The sequence below is a fragment of a genome, unplaced genomic scaffold (assembly GCF_019419815.1).
Source record: "Pyrus x bretschneideri cultivar Hongxiangsu unplaced genomic scaffold, Pyrus_bretschneideri_v1 Contig30, whole genome shotgun sequence".
Taxonomy (NCBI): Eukaryota; Viridiplantae; Streptophyta; class Magnoliopsida; order Rosales; family Rosaceae; genus Pyrus; species Pyrus x bretschneideri.
The window spans coordinates 1,705,957-1,719,986 of record NW_025999613.1 but is presented as its reverse complement, the minus strand read 5'-3'; the positions used below and the strand labels follow the sequence as shown (position 1 = coordinate 1,719,986).

The window sequence follows — 14,030 nt, the reverse complement described above, 5'->3', positions numbered from 1 at the left end:
TAGAGCCCATATGGAACTATTCGCATTGGGAGTGGTCGGACAAGTGACTTAGCCCGAACAAAAGACTCATTCATTTTTAGGACACATGGCTTTGAACCCACATTTTTGTTTTTGATCTGAGCTTTGAACCCATCTTAAACAGCACTCATGCCTAAACAGCTGAAAATGTTATTAACTGTCTTTAACGTTTAGTTGAAAAATATAAGGGTGGTGCTATCCACATACTGTTTTTTACTTTCACCACATATCTTTTAACTTTTGACCGTTAGATAAAGCGAATTGAAGAGGAACAAAATTAACAAGAAGCGTGTGGAAGATAAAAAAAAAATGTGGGGAGCGGCACCACCCAAATATTATTATAAAAGGAATGTGAGTAATGATATTCTCACATTTGTGACCTGATGCATGTTATGTTGACTGTTTAATGAAGCAACTTTTCACAATTTTTTCATTTAGCCAGTGGTTAAAATGTAAGCATTATTTCTTGAATTTTAGAGCATCTCTACAATGAAAACAATGACTGGCAATGGTGAGTTTGCCATTTTAATAGGTTTTCCAATTTCAAATCTCAATTGACAAGCCATAATCTATTTGCCAATTTATTTTTATTTTAAAAAATATATTTGTTATTATTAAGGAGAGGGGATGATTCGAAACTATTATAATAATTTATAAGATGAGGAGTTTCAAACTTGAGATGCATGGGTGGAAACCCAACACCCTATTTGTTAATTTACTTTTTAAATTCAATTGAAAATGTTGTTTTTTAAAGAAAATAAATGATTTATGAAACCAATCAAGCACCATATCTATGTACTCATGCCGACAAATGTAAATGGTATTATACAAGACTTTGATTAGAAATAAAAAAGGACCAAGATTGTCTCCCTTTCTACTTTCCATCCCCTTCCATCCCCTCCTACTTTTTCAGCCATTAATTTTATGTCAAGTTAATTTAATGCTCCAAATTTTGTCACCTCACCAACAACACTAAAGCATCTTTCAACCCAATTTTCCTGATTTTTTATGCTACCTCCCCCCTCCTATATGCCTTCCCAGCTCTTCCAATTTTCCTGAACTTCACCTCCCGCCAATTTGATTTCTGGGTCACAATCACAACAAAGTTGATCATCTAAACTTTTGCAACTCTATCCTTATGCCATTTTACACCACTGCATCTTCATTGGGTCTTCCCAGGTCTGTGTTTTATGATTTTTTTTTTTTTTTTTTGCTTGTTCGCTATAGGATTTGTATTTTCTTTTTTATCGTGTTGGGGTCCTCTATTTTTTATTGAACATGTCCCATTATTTGTTTTTATAGAGTAATTGAGAACAATTTTAAAGTGGACAAAAGTCTTAGTACTACTTAATTAAAGCCTACATCCTACAAATTTTGAGATGATGATTTTTTTTTCTCCTATATCTTTTTCTCTATTGCAGATAGGATGGCAAATGATTGATTTTGATGAATATAGGCTTTGAGTTTGAATGCAAGTGGTGACCATTGGAGATGAAGAGGGGAAGCCAACTTATTGTTATTGCAGAAGTAGCTATGCCATACATAGAGATTGCAGAGGTCAATTTATTGTTATTTTGGACTTCTTGAGTCTGCATTACCGGAGGCTTAATTGAAAATTTTGCTTCTATTGTAAGTGCAAGAGATTGTAGACAAAGTTGTTGAGTTAGATAGGTTTGGATCTCGTTGGTTTTTGCAAAACAAATATTTTGTGTGTAATTTTGAATCTACATATTCTGGTGGTACAATCCATGCTTATTAATTTTGAATACGCAAAAAAGTTCTGCTTGTATTGGAAGCATGTATTAGTACTCCAGTCCAGGCTTATGTAAAATGCATTTCAGAAACAAAGGTAGCTTAAAAGGCAGATAGGAAGGGGTGGAAAGGCAGCAGAAAACGTTGGGAAATTTGGGCTTGAAAGATGTTTTAGTGTTGTTGGCGAGTTGGCAGAATCTAGAGCATTAAATTAACTTGGTATGAAATCAATGGCTGAAAAAGTAGGAGGGGATGGAAGGGGATGGAAAGTAGGAGGGGAGACAATCTTGGTCCGAAAAAAAATGCATGGGTGAGGGTTGAAGTCTTGACGACAATTTCAAAGAAACAAAAAAAAAAATATCGGATTTGAATAGTAAGACAAGGCTTAGGACATATTATAGAGAGTTAAAGCATCTGCATTGTTACATCACGCATCAAAATTTATTGTATTTTATCTCCAACAATATGAAATACAAAAATGCCCTTCATGGGCTAAATGGGAATCCTACATGGACCTTTGAATGCTTTTCATAGTTTGTCTCTTTTCTCGACTTATTTAAGGAGTACTCGTCACCATGAATGGACGTAAATTGAATGTGTAACAAATGATTTGCACATGTTTCAAGGTGAAGTGCAAAATTACCATTTTGCACCATCGAGAATCCACAACTTGTTTTTCAAGACATGGGTTGTCAGTATCGCAGCCTGCTGACTGTGGTACTGTTGGTTTGCTAGCTAAACTTGTTAAACAAGTGGGCAAGTTGGCCCATTTATTTTTATTATATTCTAATTAGGTCTAATGCCTAATTAATTTGTTGTTTGGGCTTGACCCACACACACACACACACTCACAACTCACTCTCTCCCTTAGTAAACCCTCAATTCAACCTCTCTCCCCGATTTCCTTATCTCTCACTCTCTTGTTTACCACCACAGAGTGTCATCACCACCCTTAACCTCATTCACTGATGATGAGACCATCATCACAGAAACCATCTTACCACATCGAACCAACCTAAGCTATAGTTTGGTGAATTTCGAACCCCCAAGTCTTCAATTCAAGGAGCCCCGTCCAAACTCAATTTCCCTTGGCCCAGTTCTCGACAACTATGACCAAGGTAAACCTCGAAACCACCCATGATTGTCTCAAAATGTTGTTCTATGTGAGATTTTGGTCTTCATGTGAAGTTTGGCTCCACATTTGGAAGTTTTGAACGAGTCATTGTCGTTTTCTTTTTCCTGGCAAGGTATAGAATTTTCTGATGGGATACTATCTTAATCTCATTGTTAACTACATTGGAAAAATTAAAGAGCAGTGAAGAATTGAGAAGATGAAGAGCTAGGGAGCCAACAGAAAAGAAAGGAAATGATCTTTATTATCAAAAGAGTTGAATGAATTACAATATGATTCATCACTCAGTTATATAGAGTACAAAGCTTAACTCCAAAGCTAACAGATATAACAAGCATAACAGCAATAACCAACTCTATCAATCTAACAACCTTTCAACAAACTCTTGATGACATTGCACTCTGATGTGAATATTGCCAACATCCCCCCTCAATCTTAACTGGGATTTCCAGTTTGAGATTGTATGAGTGCTTGAGAAATACAGAACAATGAAATCCTTATTGTCCATATACTCCTAGCCCTGCTCCCATCATCAATTAATCCTCTGTTCTTAGTGTTTAAATGTGTTTTCATGCATCTGCAGTATCAGTTAATCCTCTGCTCCCATCATCAATTAATCAGCCCAGTTTTCAAAACGTCTCTGTCTAGTTGTATTTCTTGTCTTCACCATGTGACTAGAATTGATAGCTCCACTTAACAAAATTATCATCTTGAAGTTTTACAATCAACATTCCCAACAACCTTTCAATCTTGACACTTGAATCCACCATTGTATCAACACTCTAAACATTTCAAATTGAATCTTTGCAAGAACCCTTCAAACACTTCTGGCTATCGACCTTTCTGAGGCAATAAAATCTCAATTTTCGTAAGTAAATCACTGCAAGAATTCTACACACACTTTTGGCTATCGGCCTTTCTGAAGTGGGACATAAAAAGGAAATGGCTATCGGCCTCTCTATCCCAACAGACACCTCACAGCAAGAATTCTACACACACTTTTGGCTATCGGCCTCTCTATCCCAACAAACACCTCATTTATCTACAAATTCTATGATTTCAACACTTATGGCCATCGGCCTCTAACAATTATGCAATTTGAAGCAAAGAACTTTGACTGCGACACTCCATCAAACACATAGAGTGTAAGATATGAATGAACCTAACAATTTTACGAACCTTGAATCTCTACCCAAACTAGAAAAGATATGAACGAAGATCTTCACCTCCGTTTCGATCACAAATCAGCAGAAGTCGGTCAAACAACAGTGAACTGATAAGCTCATATTTATATATATTTTATATCAAATTCACTTGTCTTTTCTTAGTTAGTTCCTTATATTTTTGAGTTATTTACTTTGTTTTTGTGTTTTGTAGGATTTTTCAAGCAAAGAAAAGAAAATTAGCACAAGTGGAATTTTAAGTAACAAATTCGTCAAAACTGCCTGTGCACGTCAGCCGACTTTGGAAACAAGTTGCGGACAGCTCAGAATGAATTAGAGAATGAGCCTTATATGTTTGGAAAGCTACGGATGTCTATTTTCTGGAGCATTTCACGGATTGTTAATATCATTTTTCTAGAAGAAGTTATGGTCGTTTTAACACTGAAAGGTTCCCAAGAGGCTGAGCAGTTTGTAACTGACAAGAAAGCATTGAAAGCAATAAATCCAATAAAACTAGCAGCCAAAACTGATGCAATCAAGAACAAACCAGCTGACACCTATTCAAATAATAGAGGAAATGGAATTAAAGATGAGGATTAAGAGGGAGTTATTGGCATAAAGGCTACCCAAGGAGTTACAATTGTTTCACCATTTCCTCTCACTTATTGTCATCACTAAATGGCTATTAGTGGGTGAGTTAAGGAGAAGAAAATGATGCAGCAAGAATTGGTTTAAAAGTAGTGTTAGGGAAGGAAGGAAAGAAAGGGGAAGCCTTAGTCGATTTTTTTCGGTTCTATTTTCTCAAACTCATGTCTACCTTTTGTTTTAACTTAGGGATTGTGTAACTAAATTTTTAGTAGTTAGGGGCTGTTTGAAGCCCCGAATATGATTGCAAGTTTGTTATGACATTTTGTTTGAATTACTTTTATGAATGGATGAAAATTGGTTCACTATTTGTCTCATTGATGAATTCTTTATGTGTTTTCTACGGATGCATACTTAGTAAGCATATCTATGATTCTAATGCTATGAATATGTGTGTGCCTGCCCTTGTTGAATGAGGACCTACATATGTTCTAGAGTAGTACTTGTTAATTGCGATTAACATGTGAACCAATTTCTAGGATAAGTAAGACAACGCCAGTACTTACGATGCCTTGTGATGACTCAAACTCTTTTCATTCTTAATGATTTCTACTTGTTAAATCTATGAACACGCCATTCTAGATTGCATGCTAGGGACTAAGTTAAGTTGAAAACGCCATTCTCTTAACATACTACATAAGAAAGAGTAATAGGTTGAGTTCTAACATTGAGCCAACTTGAGCATCTTCATCCGGAAATAAAAGGAATTTGAATTAAACATAACATGTTTGTATGATTATTTGGTGGTGGATAACAATTCCCCTAACTCCTTTTTCTTAATTTGTGAACTACTTAAAAATCTGTCTCTATCTTGTTTTTGTTAGATTTAATTTAAATATCAAATCAACTCCAAAAATCCCAAAAATTTGTGTGAGTATAGCTCTATGTGTCTAGTATATTCATATAAAATTTCGTAGACTTTAGATAAGTACAAATGGGTTTAATAATTATTTTTCGGTGGCTGGTCAGTAGGGACAACAGCCCAGTTTTTGTAACATTTTAAGTAGTTAGATAAAATAATCTTCTGCGGGAAAGACCCTTATTTTCATATGCTATAATTGATAAATCTTATTGTTAATAAGGAAAATTAATAGGACATTTGTGTGCTACTTTGTGGTGTGCTTTTAATCCTATCATGAACTCACGACGTCGCTCAAATGTTTCTTGGGAACTTTGTAGATCTTCTTGTATCCGTGCATGTCAATGATCAGATTGAGATGAGCGACGGTGAGATGGAGGTTGGAGTTGGACTGAATGAGGATAAGGTAATCTTCTAGAAACATCTTGCTCTTGGAACTTCGCAAGAACAAAGTTTAGTATGAAAAATGAACCCATCTCAAATCGCCAAGCAATTCTACTTCCTGAGAGTATGGACCCTTTCAAGAAACAGAGCCGCTTGGAACACGCTGGTGGCGCCAAGGATCTTCAAAAGAGTGATCATTCTCAGCCGATTCGCATCCACAAAAATTGAGTAAGAAATTGATTATGCTTCCTTATCCGATTCGGGGATCAAAGAGAAGAAGGAAACATCGAAGAACTTGACGAAAAATTCAAGAAAATCTGAAGAGAAAATAAACTAGAAAAATGAAATCTAACAAAACAAAAAAAAACCACGACGGTTAAATAATGGTCCAAAAACCACGACCCTATATGGTTTCTTCGAAACAGTAACATATTCAAGTATGTAAAGCTTGAATCTAGTGCTTGGGATTGTGGGGAGTTCGTTGATGGTGCCAATCTCGTCTAAGAAAATGAGTGTTGGCAATATTCATATCAGAGTGCCATGTCATCAAGAGTTTGTTGAAAGGTTGTTCGATTGATAGAGTTAGTTATTACTGTTATGCTTGTTATATCTGTTAGCTTTGGAGCTAAGCTTCGTACTCTATATAACTGAGTGATGAATCATTTTGTACTTCATTCAAGTCTTTTGATAATAAAGATCATTTCCTTTCTTTTCTGTTGGCTCCCTAGCTCTTCATCTTCTCAATTCTTCACTGCTCTTTAATTTTTCTAATGTAGTTAACGTGATATCAGAGCCATCAGGCTCACGCCGTTGATTCTGGTGGTTCCGTATTTTTTTTATTAGATTTCATTTTTCTATTTGGCTATAAAACGGCTCGAAAGTGGTTATCTTGGTCTTAAGTTAGCCATTTTCGAACCATTTTCTGCCTAAACCATGGCGAGTTAGCCGTCAAAAAAGGTACCATTCTCTTCGTCTCATTGAATTGTATGATTTTTGTTTTTGAATCACTTGATTTGGTTGAGTATTGAAGAAGTTATGAACGTTTAGTTTTTCAGTTTTCCCTCAAACCAGTCAACTTTGAGGCTATTTTCCGGCCATCTCCATCAACCATTGGGCTTCTAAATAGGTATAATTTTATTCTATACTTTATTATCTTCATTTTGATATATTATGGGTCGAATTTGGTTAAGAAATGATTGAGTTACGAAGCTTTGAATATTGCCCAAACTTCTGGCCAAGACTTCCGGGACACTTAACGGAGTTTTTAATGAAATAACCAAAATAATGGATGATAGACAATTTCAGGGACCACTTCTATTGATTTGAAATTTCAGCGACCAAGGTAATGTGTTATGCAAATCTCAGGGACCATTTTGACGATTTAGCCATTAAAAAAATAAGGGACAAAAAGAAATTAATATATGGTACAAATTAAAATTTAAAAGAAAATTGGTACAAGTTAAAAAAAGGGTTGCAAATTAAAAATGGGTACAAACTACAAATAGAAACATATGATAAAAGTTTAGTCATAAGTATATACTAAATGTAATGTTTCTAACACTAAATAAATGACGTTTATTAAAACCTAAGGATCTTGATCAAAAATTAAAAAGGAATAAGATTTTAATCAATGGAGTATAAAAATAGAAATGAAAACCTAATTTCTGAATTAAAAAATAAATAAATAAACCCCACTTTTCTCATCATCTTCCTCTATCTACATTCCCCACATTCTCCTACCTTTTCTCTTTTTTTTTTTTATTTGTCTTTTTTTTTTTTTTGAGTTGTCATTTGTGCTTATTAATGATAAGTCGTAATAAAATAAAATAAAACAAATTTAGTTGCACACATGTAACGTGTGTGTCGATTGCTATTTTTTTTGAAGTTTTTTTTTTTAATTTCAAGATCTCTTATCTACAGTATAAATAATCAACTTTTTAGTTTGACGTAGTACCAAACGAATGGCAAAATATGCACAAATGCTCTAAGATGCATTTTCATATATTCTTTAGAGATACTTTAAGATGAGTAGAATTTAAATCTCAATTGTTAAACTGCTTAAAATTAAATATCGATGTTCACCAATACATCAAATAAATATCGACATTCAACAAGATATTAATAAAAAATTTAAAATTCATCTTTTCAGTAATTAAAAAATAATAATCATTTTGATCAATTTCTAAAATAAACTAACAGTCCTTTTTTGTGCCAAGAAATATACTAGGGCCGTTACTTTTATTTATTTTTGGTTCTGTTAACAGTTGACTCTTGACGGTTACGGACGGAACCAGGAACAAATCCCGCGGGAATATGGAGGAAGATGGAGGAGAACCACCTCAACTGCCCCGTCCGACGAGCTCCGAAGCCCCAATCTCAGACCCACGCCTTGATCCGCAGTCCACTTGTCCCGAATCCACACTCGACCCCAGTGAGGACGATCGCACCGATTCGAAACCCACCTTGCTGAACCAGACCGAGTTATTCCGAGCTCTCGAAGTGGTCGAGAGAGACTCCCTGGCCATCGCCGACAGCTTCACGTCCCTCTTCGCCGTCCCTCTTCGCCTCCCTCCGCCTGGCCCTCTCGGAGGTCTCTCCCTCCTTCCATCTCAATTTTGTTTTGTGTTTGGTTATCGAGAAAGTGATGAAACGGAAGGAAAAAAAATTATGTTTTTTTTTTTTTGAAATTTTTAATTTTCCCTTGATTAAACCCTAATCGAATGATTTGGTAATTTTTCTAATTACGAAGGTTACTAGCAACTCAGTCGATCACATGCATTGCTTTGGTGAAGCTGCTGGCCGCCTTCAAGAATCTGGTATCTGTTTATACAAATCATAATAAATATTTAATTTTGGGGATGAATTTATGAAAAATAAAATTGAAAGGTGACAATGTGATTGGATTTTCAATTTCAGTTCTTGATGCTGCTACCAAGGGAAACCGGTATATAAACTCATGTCTCAGGTATTTGCTAAACGCTTTGATCATCTCGTTTTGTGATTCGATAGATGTTGGGAGATTACAATTCCGAGTGTTATGATCACGCAGAATTGTTGATGCATATGATGTGATATGGTTGTGTAATTTGAATAGCAGTAACCACGAATAGCGGTTTCATCAACTTGGTTTCTTCATATAAATTGATGGCTTGTTACCAATCGAACGAGCGAAAACATGGAGTTATTTGTTTCCCTACTAATTTATGTCATCTGGAAAAAGGATTTTTGCAGTCAATGAGTTATATAGAAACATATAATGTTTGCCAAATTATGTTTTCCTTTAACAGTGTGGCACATATTCTTGTTGTAACCGGTCACGGAAGTACTTACTCAAGGAAGTGTTTACCTGTGCTGGAACAAATCTGGTGATGCCTTGCATCGATAGCCGGCTGTATCTCAGTAACGCTGTCTTATGTCACTGTTGGGTGCTTGGTTTTAGGATGGTTAAACTTTTAGGTCCCTTATAACGATGGCTTTTATAAGCAAGATGTTGAATTTTCCTTTTTTGGCAGATTAAACGAAGAAATGAAGGGCGCTGGCAGTCTAGCCTTGCAGCTGTATCCTTAACAGTTACTTTGGTTATATACTTATGTGTGTTTAATAGTTTATGCTTTTGCCTTCCACCATATCCACCGTACCGGTGGCCACTTGCTCTGAAATCAAGGATTCATTTCATCCTGCTGTATGCTCGGTGGGTTACCAACGTGCCGGCGGTTGATAAAAATGTCTCATCATATATTCAAGCATGGTTAAGAATTCAGAATTCCCTTGACCTGAAGAAGGCTGTGGTTTTGTGATCTGGGTTTTCTTTTGGTTCCTCAATGCATGACCAGAAAAATCTTGAGGAGAAATGTTGACGCTCTCGACTCAGGCGTGAACAAGCTCCTTCGCCTTCCATGATGTCGATCTGCCGGATTTTAGTACCGAATTAAGTGTGTGAACTAGTTGTCCAATACGGTTTAACTTAAGCAGATGTGCTATGTCGTTGGCCGATAAGCGTAGAACGTTGAGAGCATATGTGAAGTGTTATGTTGAAAGAAATATTCATGCGTATATTCTTTGTTGTTGGACCTTAAAAGTCCCACTAGTACTCGAAGATTGACTCAAAAGATGATTGTAAAGATTTAATCCTCTACCTTGTTTGGTGGTTTCCTGACCCAACTTGTTACTGGGTTTTGAAAGCAGGTCCAAATAATATAACTATCGAAAGGGCCCTCTCTATGGCCTTAATGTAACCTTTAGTTGAAAACCTTGACTCTGCTACTAGCAACGCTACTAGCAACGTAACATGGTAAGCGGAATGTCTCAAGTCTAATTCACATAAATGATAAGTTCGATGCGTATTTATCACTTGATTCATTGTGCAATTTAGCTCAAATCCGAGCCAAATCCTCGGTAGAATATCACTGTGCACAAAAGAGCGGAAAGAAAATGTTATTGGCACTAGTTTGGACAGGGTCCAATTATCTATCCTACATCTTCAATTACACGTGGTAGTTTATTCACAACCTAATTGTGCTATGTTGTTTATCCAAAATATTTCCTTGGATACCTAAAGGCACTACGTACCAATACAAATTTGATTATTATATTTGATCTACTAATAAATTGAGTGACCGAAGCCGTTAATTAAATCAAAATAAACAGTCAAATATGTTTGAATGTTGAATATCTGTAGGTGTGACATCCCGTCCCGGAATTATCGGAAATGCACGTGTGAAATTACCATTTTACCCCTGGGTTGTTTTGGATGTTTTGTGAGGTGTGGACATGTGTTGGGCCACACACCCACACCATTCCACTTTCCCTCACTCTCTCTCTCTCTCTCTCTCTCTTTCTTTTTCCCCCCGAGTCCATTATCCTTCTTCTTCCTCAAACCAACGTACGGACACACACACACCCACTCTAAAACGTCACAGATCGAGGGATCCAAGACTACCCTTGAACTCGTGGAGCTGAGAGGAGTCCAGTGGTGCCATTTCCAGGTAAGGAAACCACCAGTTTCACGTCGATTCGAAGTAATCCGTTTTGAACACTATTCATGCAAACCTAATCTAGCATGTTTATGGACATTTTAAGCTTGTAGATGTGTTAGGGAGGTCCCAAGGAGCTTGGGAGTGCTTCGTTGGGTGAATTTGGACGTCAGGAAAGCTTGGTTCAAAGTTGGCCGAACTTGGATCGTTGTTGCAGGTGAGATTCTTTGATTTTTAGGCCTTAAAGCTAGTCTAACGTGAATCTACTAGTCCTAAGCTTCATTTTGGTATAAAGAACGTGAAAAATGGTTGAAAAACGAGTGAGAAAACAAAGTTTGAAAATTTTGCAGTTTTCCGGCGACGGCGCCGGCGGCGGTGGCTCGCCGGAGAAGGAAGGGGAATATTCCGTTAAGTTTTAACGGAATATTCCTAACGGATTAACGGCGTCAGTTAGGGAATATTCCGTCAGTCCAACGGAATATTCCTGACGGCGTCAGTTGAGTGTGTGAACTAGTTGTCCAATACGGTTTAACTTAAGCAGATGTCCATTCATTTGGTATATTCATTTGTCCATTTTGAGCAATGTATGAAAAGTTATTTTGAACGGACGATTATGTGCTCTAAAGTTAACGTTTTTACAGTTAATTCGCATATAGGTGACACGTATCCCAAGGACGAGCGTGCACATTCGAGGCAGGGGGGCTACGACCCTTCCACATACCAGTGAGTGGGCTTTTGTTTTCCGTATATACCTATATACATGTTATTTCCCAGAAATTACTATAAATGCCTCGTTTTACGCCATTAATTTGATATGATTGATGATTATGCATGACTAGTGGCCTATAAGTTGGTTTATATATTTATTCTTACGTCATTTACATACATGCTGGTGCTGTGGCGGCCTAGGTAAGTGTCAGGTAAGCGTTGTTTTACATTCGCATTAAATAGTGATTCGAGGCGCTTAGAGAGCTCATAACCTGCACCCCCGGTGTTAGTGCTCCCGCCCAGAGTAGGGCATAGTCCTTCACGTGTTGTTCACCTCCCGCACCACACGCTCAGCTTGAATCCAAGTTAGGTGCACAGTCCTGTCGTACAGACCACTATAGGTGGTTCCGACTCGTAGGTGACCCGCGATTATTCGCACAGTCTTCACGTGATCGTAGCACTAGAGCGTCATATGTATTACACCCAGGCTTGTCGTACAGACCACTATAGGTGGTTCCGACTCGTGGGCAGGTTTAGGGAATGAGTGGTAATTTGAGCTCTAGGTTCAGCCGTACAGGTCACTTAGGGGACTCCGGCTGTCATTTTATTATGCTATTGATGTGATATACATACCTGAACATTTGCATGTTATTATGAGGCGTTGAGCATGACGACATACATTTGAGCATGTTGGTATATCCTTGCGTATACTTGGAATATTTATACCTTCGTATATATGTTTATTTTCTGGGAAGTATACAGGTTTTACGGCGAGGGGTTATATTATGTTTTATGAAATGGTTTTTTTAAGAGATTTGTTTTGCCCACTCACGCTTTTGTTTTTGCGCCCCTCCAGGTTCTAGTAGCTTAGCGGGTTCGGTGGTTTCCCCAGGGACGTCCCGGCATTCTGACAGACCTTCACCTATGTAGGGTCGCCTTCGGGCGCACTATTGTCGTAACATTTATTTTGGGCTGCTATAGGCCTTAGGCTCTGAATTCAGTGTTTTAATTACACTAGCACATATCCTATTACTCTATACTTGCTAGTTTTAAATTATTCGCACTTTTATATTACTGTTTTTAGCTTCCGCACTGTGCACATGGCTACGTCACTTCCACGTGAAGGCCAGCATGCCCTGACCTCGGTTGGGGTGTGTCAGTAGGTACTAAAAAAAAATCGATGAACCACAGACAATTAAAATAAGGATTTTTATCATAAATGGTTCCTGAAATTGACCCTCACCATCAAGATGGTCTCTGAAATTGAAAATCAATCAATGTAGTCCCTAAAAATAAATGTCGCAAATTAATGAGGTCATTCCGTCACAGTTTTGTTAAAAACCTGTTAAGTGCTGATTTGGCACATACATGGGCCCCATAAGTCCTTTTTTCTCACAAATGGTCCTTAAAATTGATCAATGACATCAAAATAATCCCTGAAATTGACCTGGGACACCAAAATTGTCCCTAAACTTGAAAATTGATCAATGTAGTCCCTCAAGTAAGTATCTCAAATCAATGTAATCATTCTGTCACAATTCTATCAAAAATTATGTTATGTACTGATATGACACATAAATGGGTCACACAAGTCTAATTAAATTAAAAAAATTAACAATTTAGTGCTTAATAAAAAAAATTGTCAACCTAAAAACCCATTCCTACAATCACTCCGATCCCAGTCCACATTTCTCTACCTCATTCGCTCTTTATTCTCTAAAAAAAAATAAAAGTAAAAATAAAAATAAAAAAAAATCTCAATACACCAATCTTTACACACTTCAACACTCTTCACTGAATTGAACCTAGATCGAGATCACCTTTGGTGACGACTTGGCCCATTGGCAACAACTTCTAGGACATCACCATTAACATTTAGGCGATCAACATCCTCACAACCTTTATCTTGGAGAGGTTGTTCGGCGCTTTCCTGGTGGTTTAGTGATGCAAAGAAAGACGAGGTTTGCTTTGAGATAATGAGGTTATAACTGAGGTGCGTCCATTGTTGGTTGAAAACTTTTTCCACACCCCATCTTAGGCCTTGGTTAAGCTTTGTGCCTTTGAGAATTTATGGAAGGGAGCTTTTTTTGGAGTAGGCCCTACTATAAGAAAAAAAAATTCCATTGTGCAAAAAGGTATTTAGACAACTTTTTTAATTAATAATTAAACCCCTTCAGCAAATAACACATTTTTTTTATAGAATTGTGACAGAATGATCACATTGATTTGCAACACCTATTTTCAAGGACTACATTGATTGATTTTCAATTTTAGGGACCATGTTGATGGTGTGGGTCAATTTCAGGGATCATTTGCGATAAAAACCCGTAAATCTTGTGGGGTCCATTTATGTGTCATATCAGCACTTAGCCGAATTTTTAACAAAATTGTGACGG

General features: G+C 37.0%; 1 pseudogene; it reads left to right on the top strand.

The window, feature by feature from the left end:
- Positions 1–8,199: 8,199 nt before the first annotated feature.
- On the top strand, positions 8,200–10,088 carry LOC103954824 (annotated as a pseudogene).
- The last annotated feature ends 3,942 nt before the right edge of the window (positions 10,089–14,030 follow it).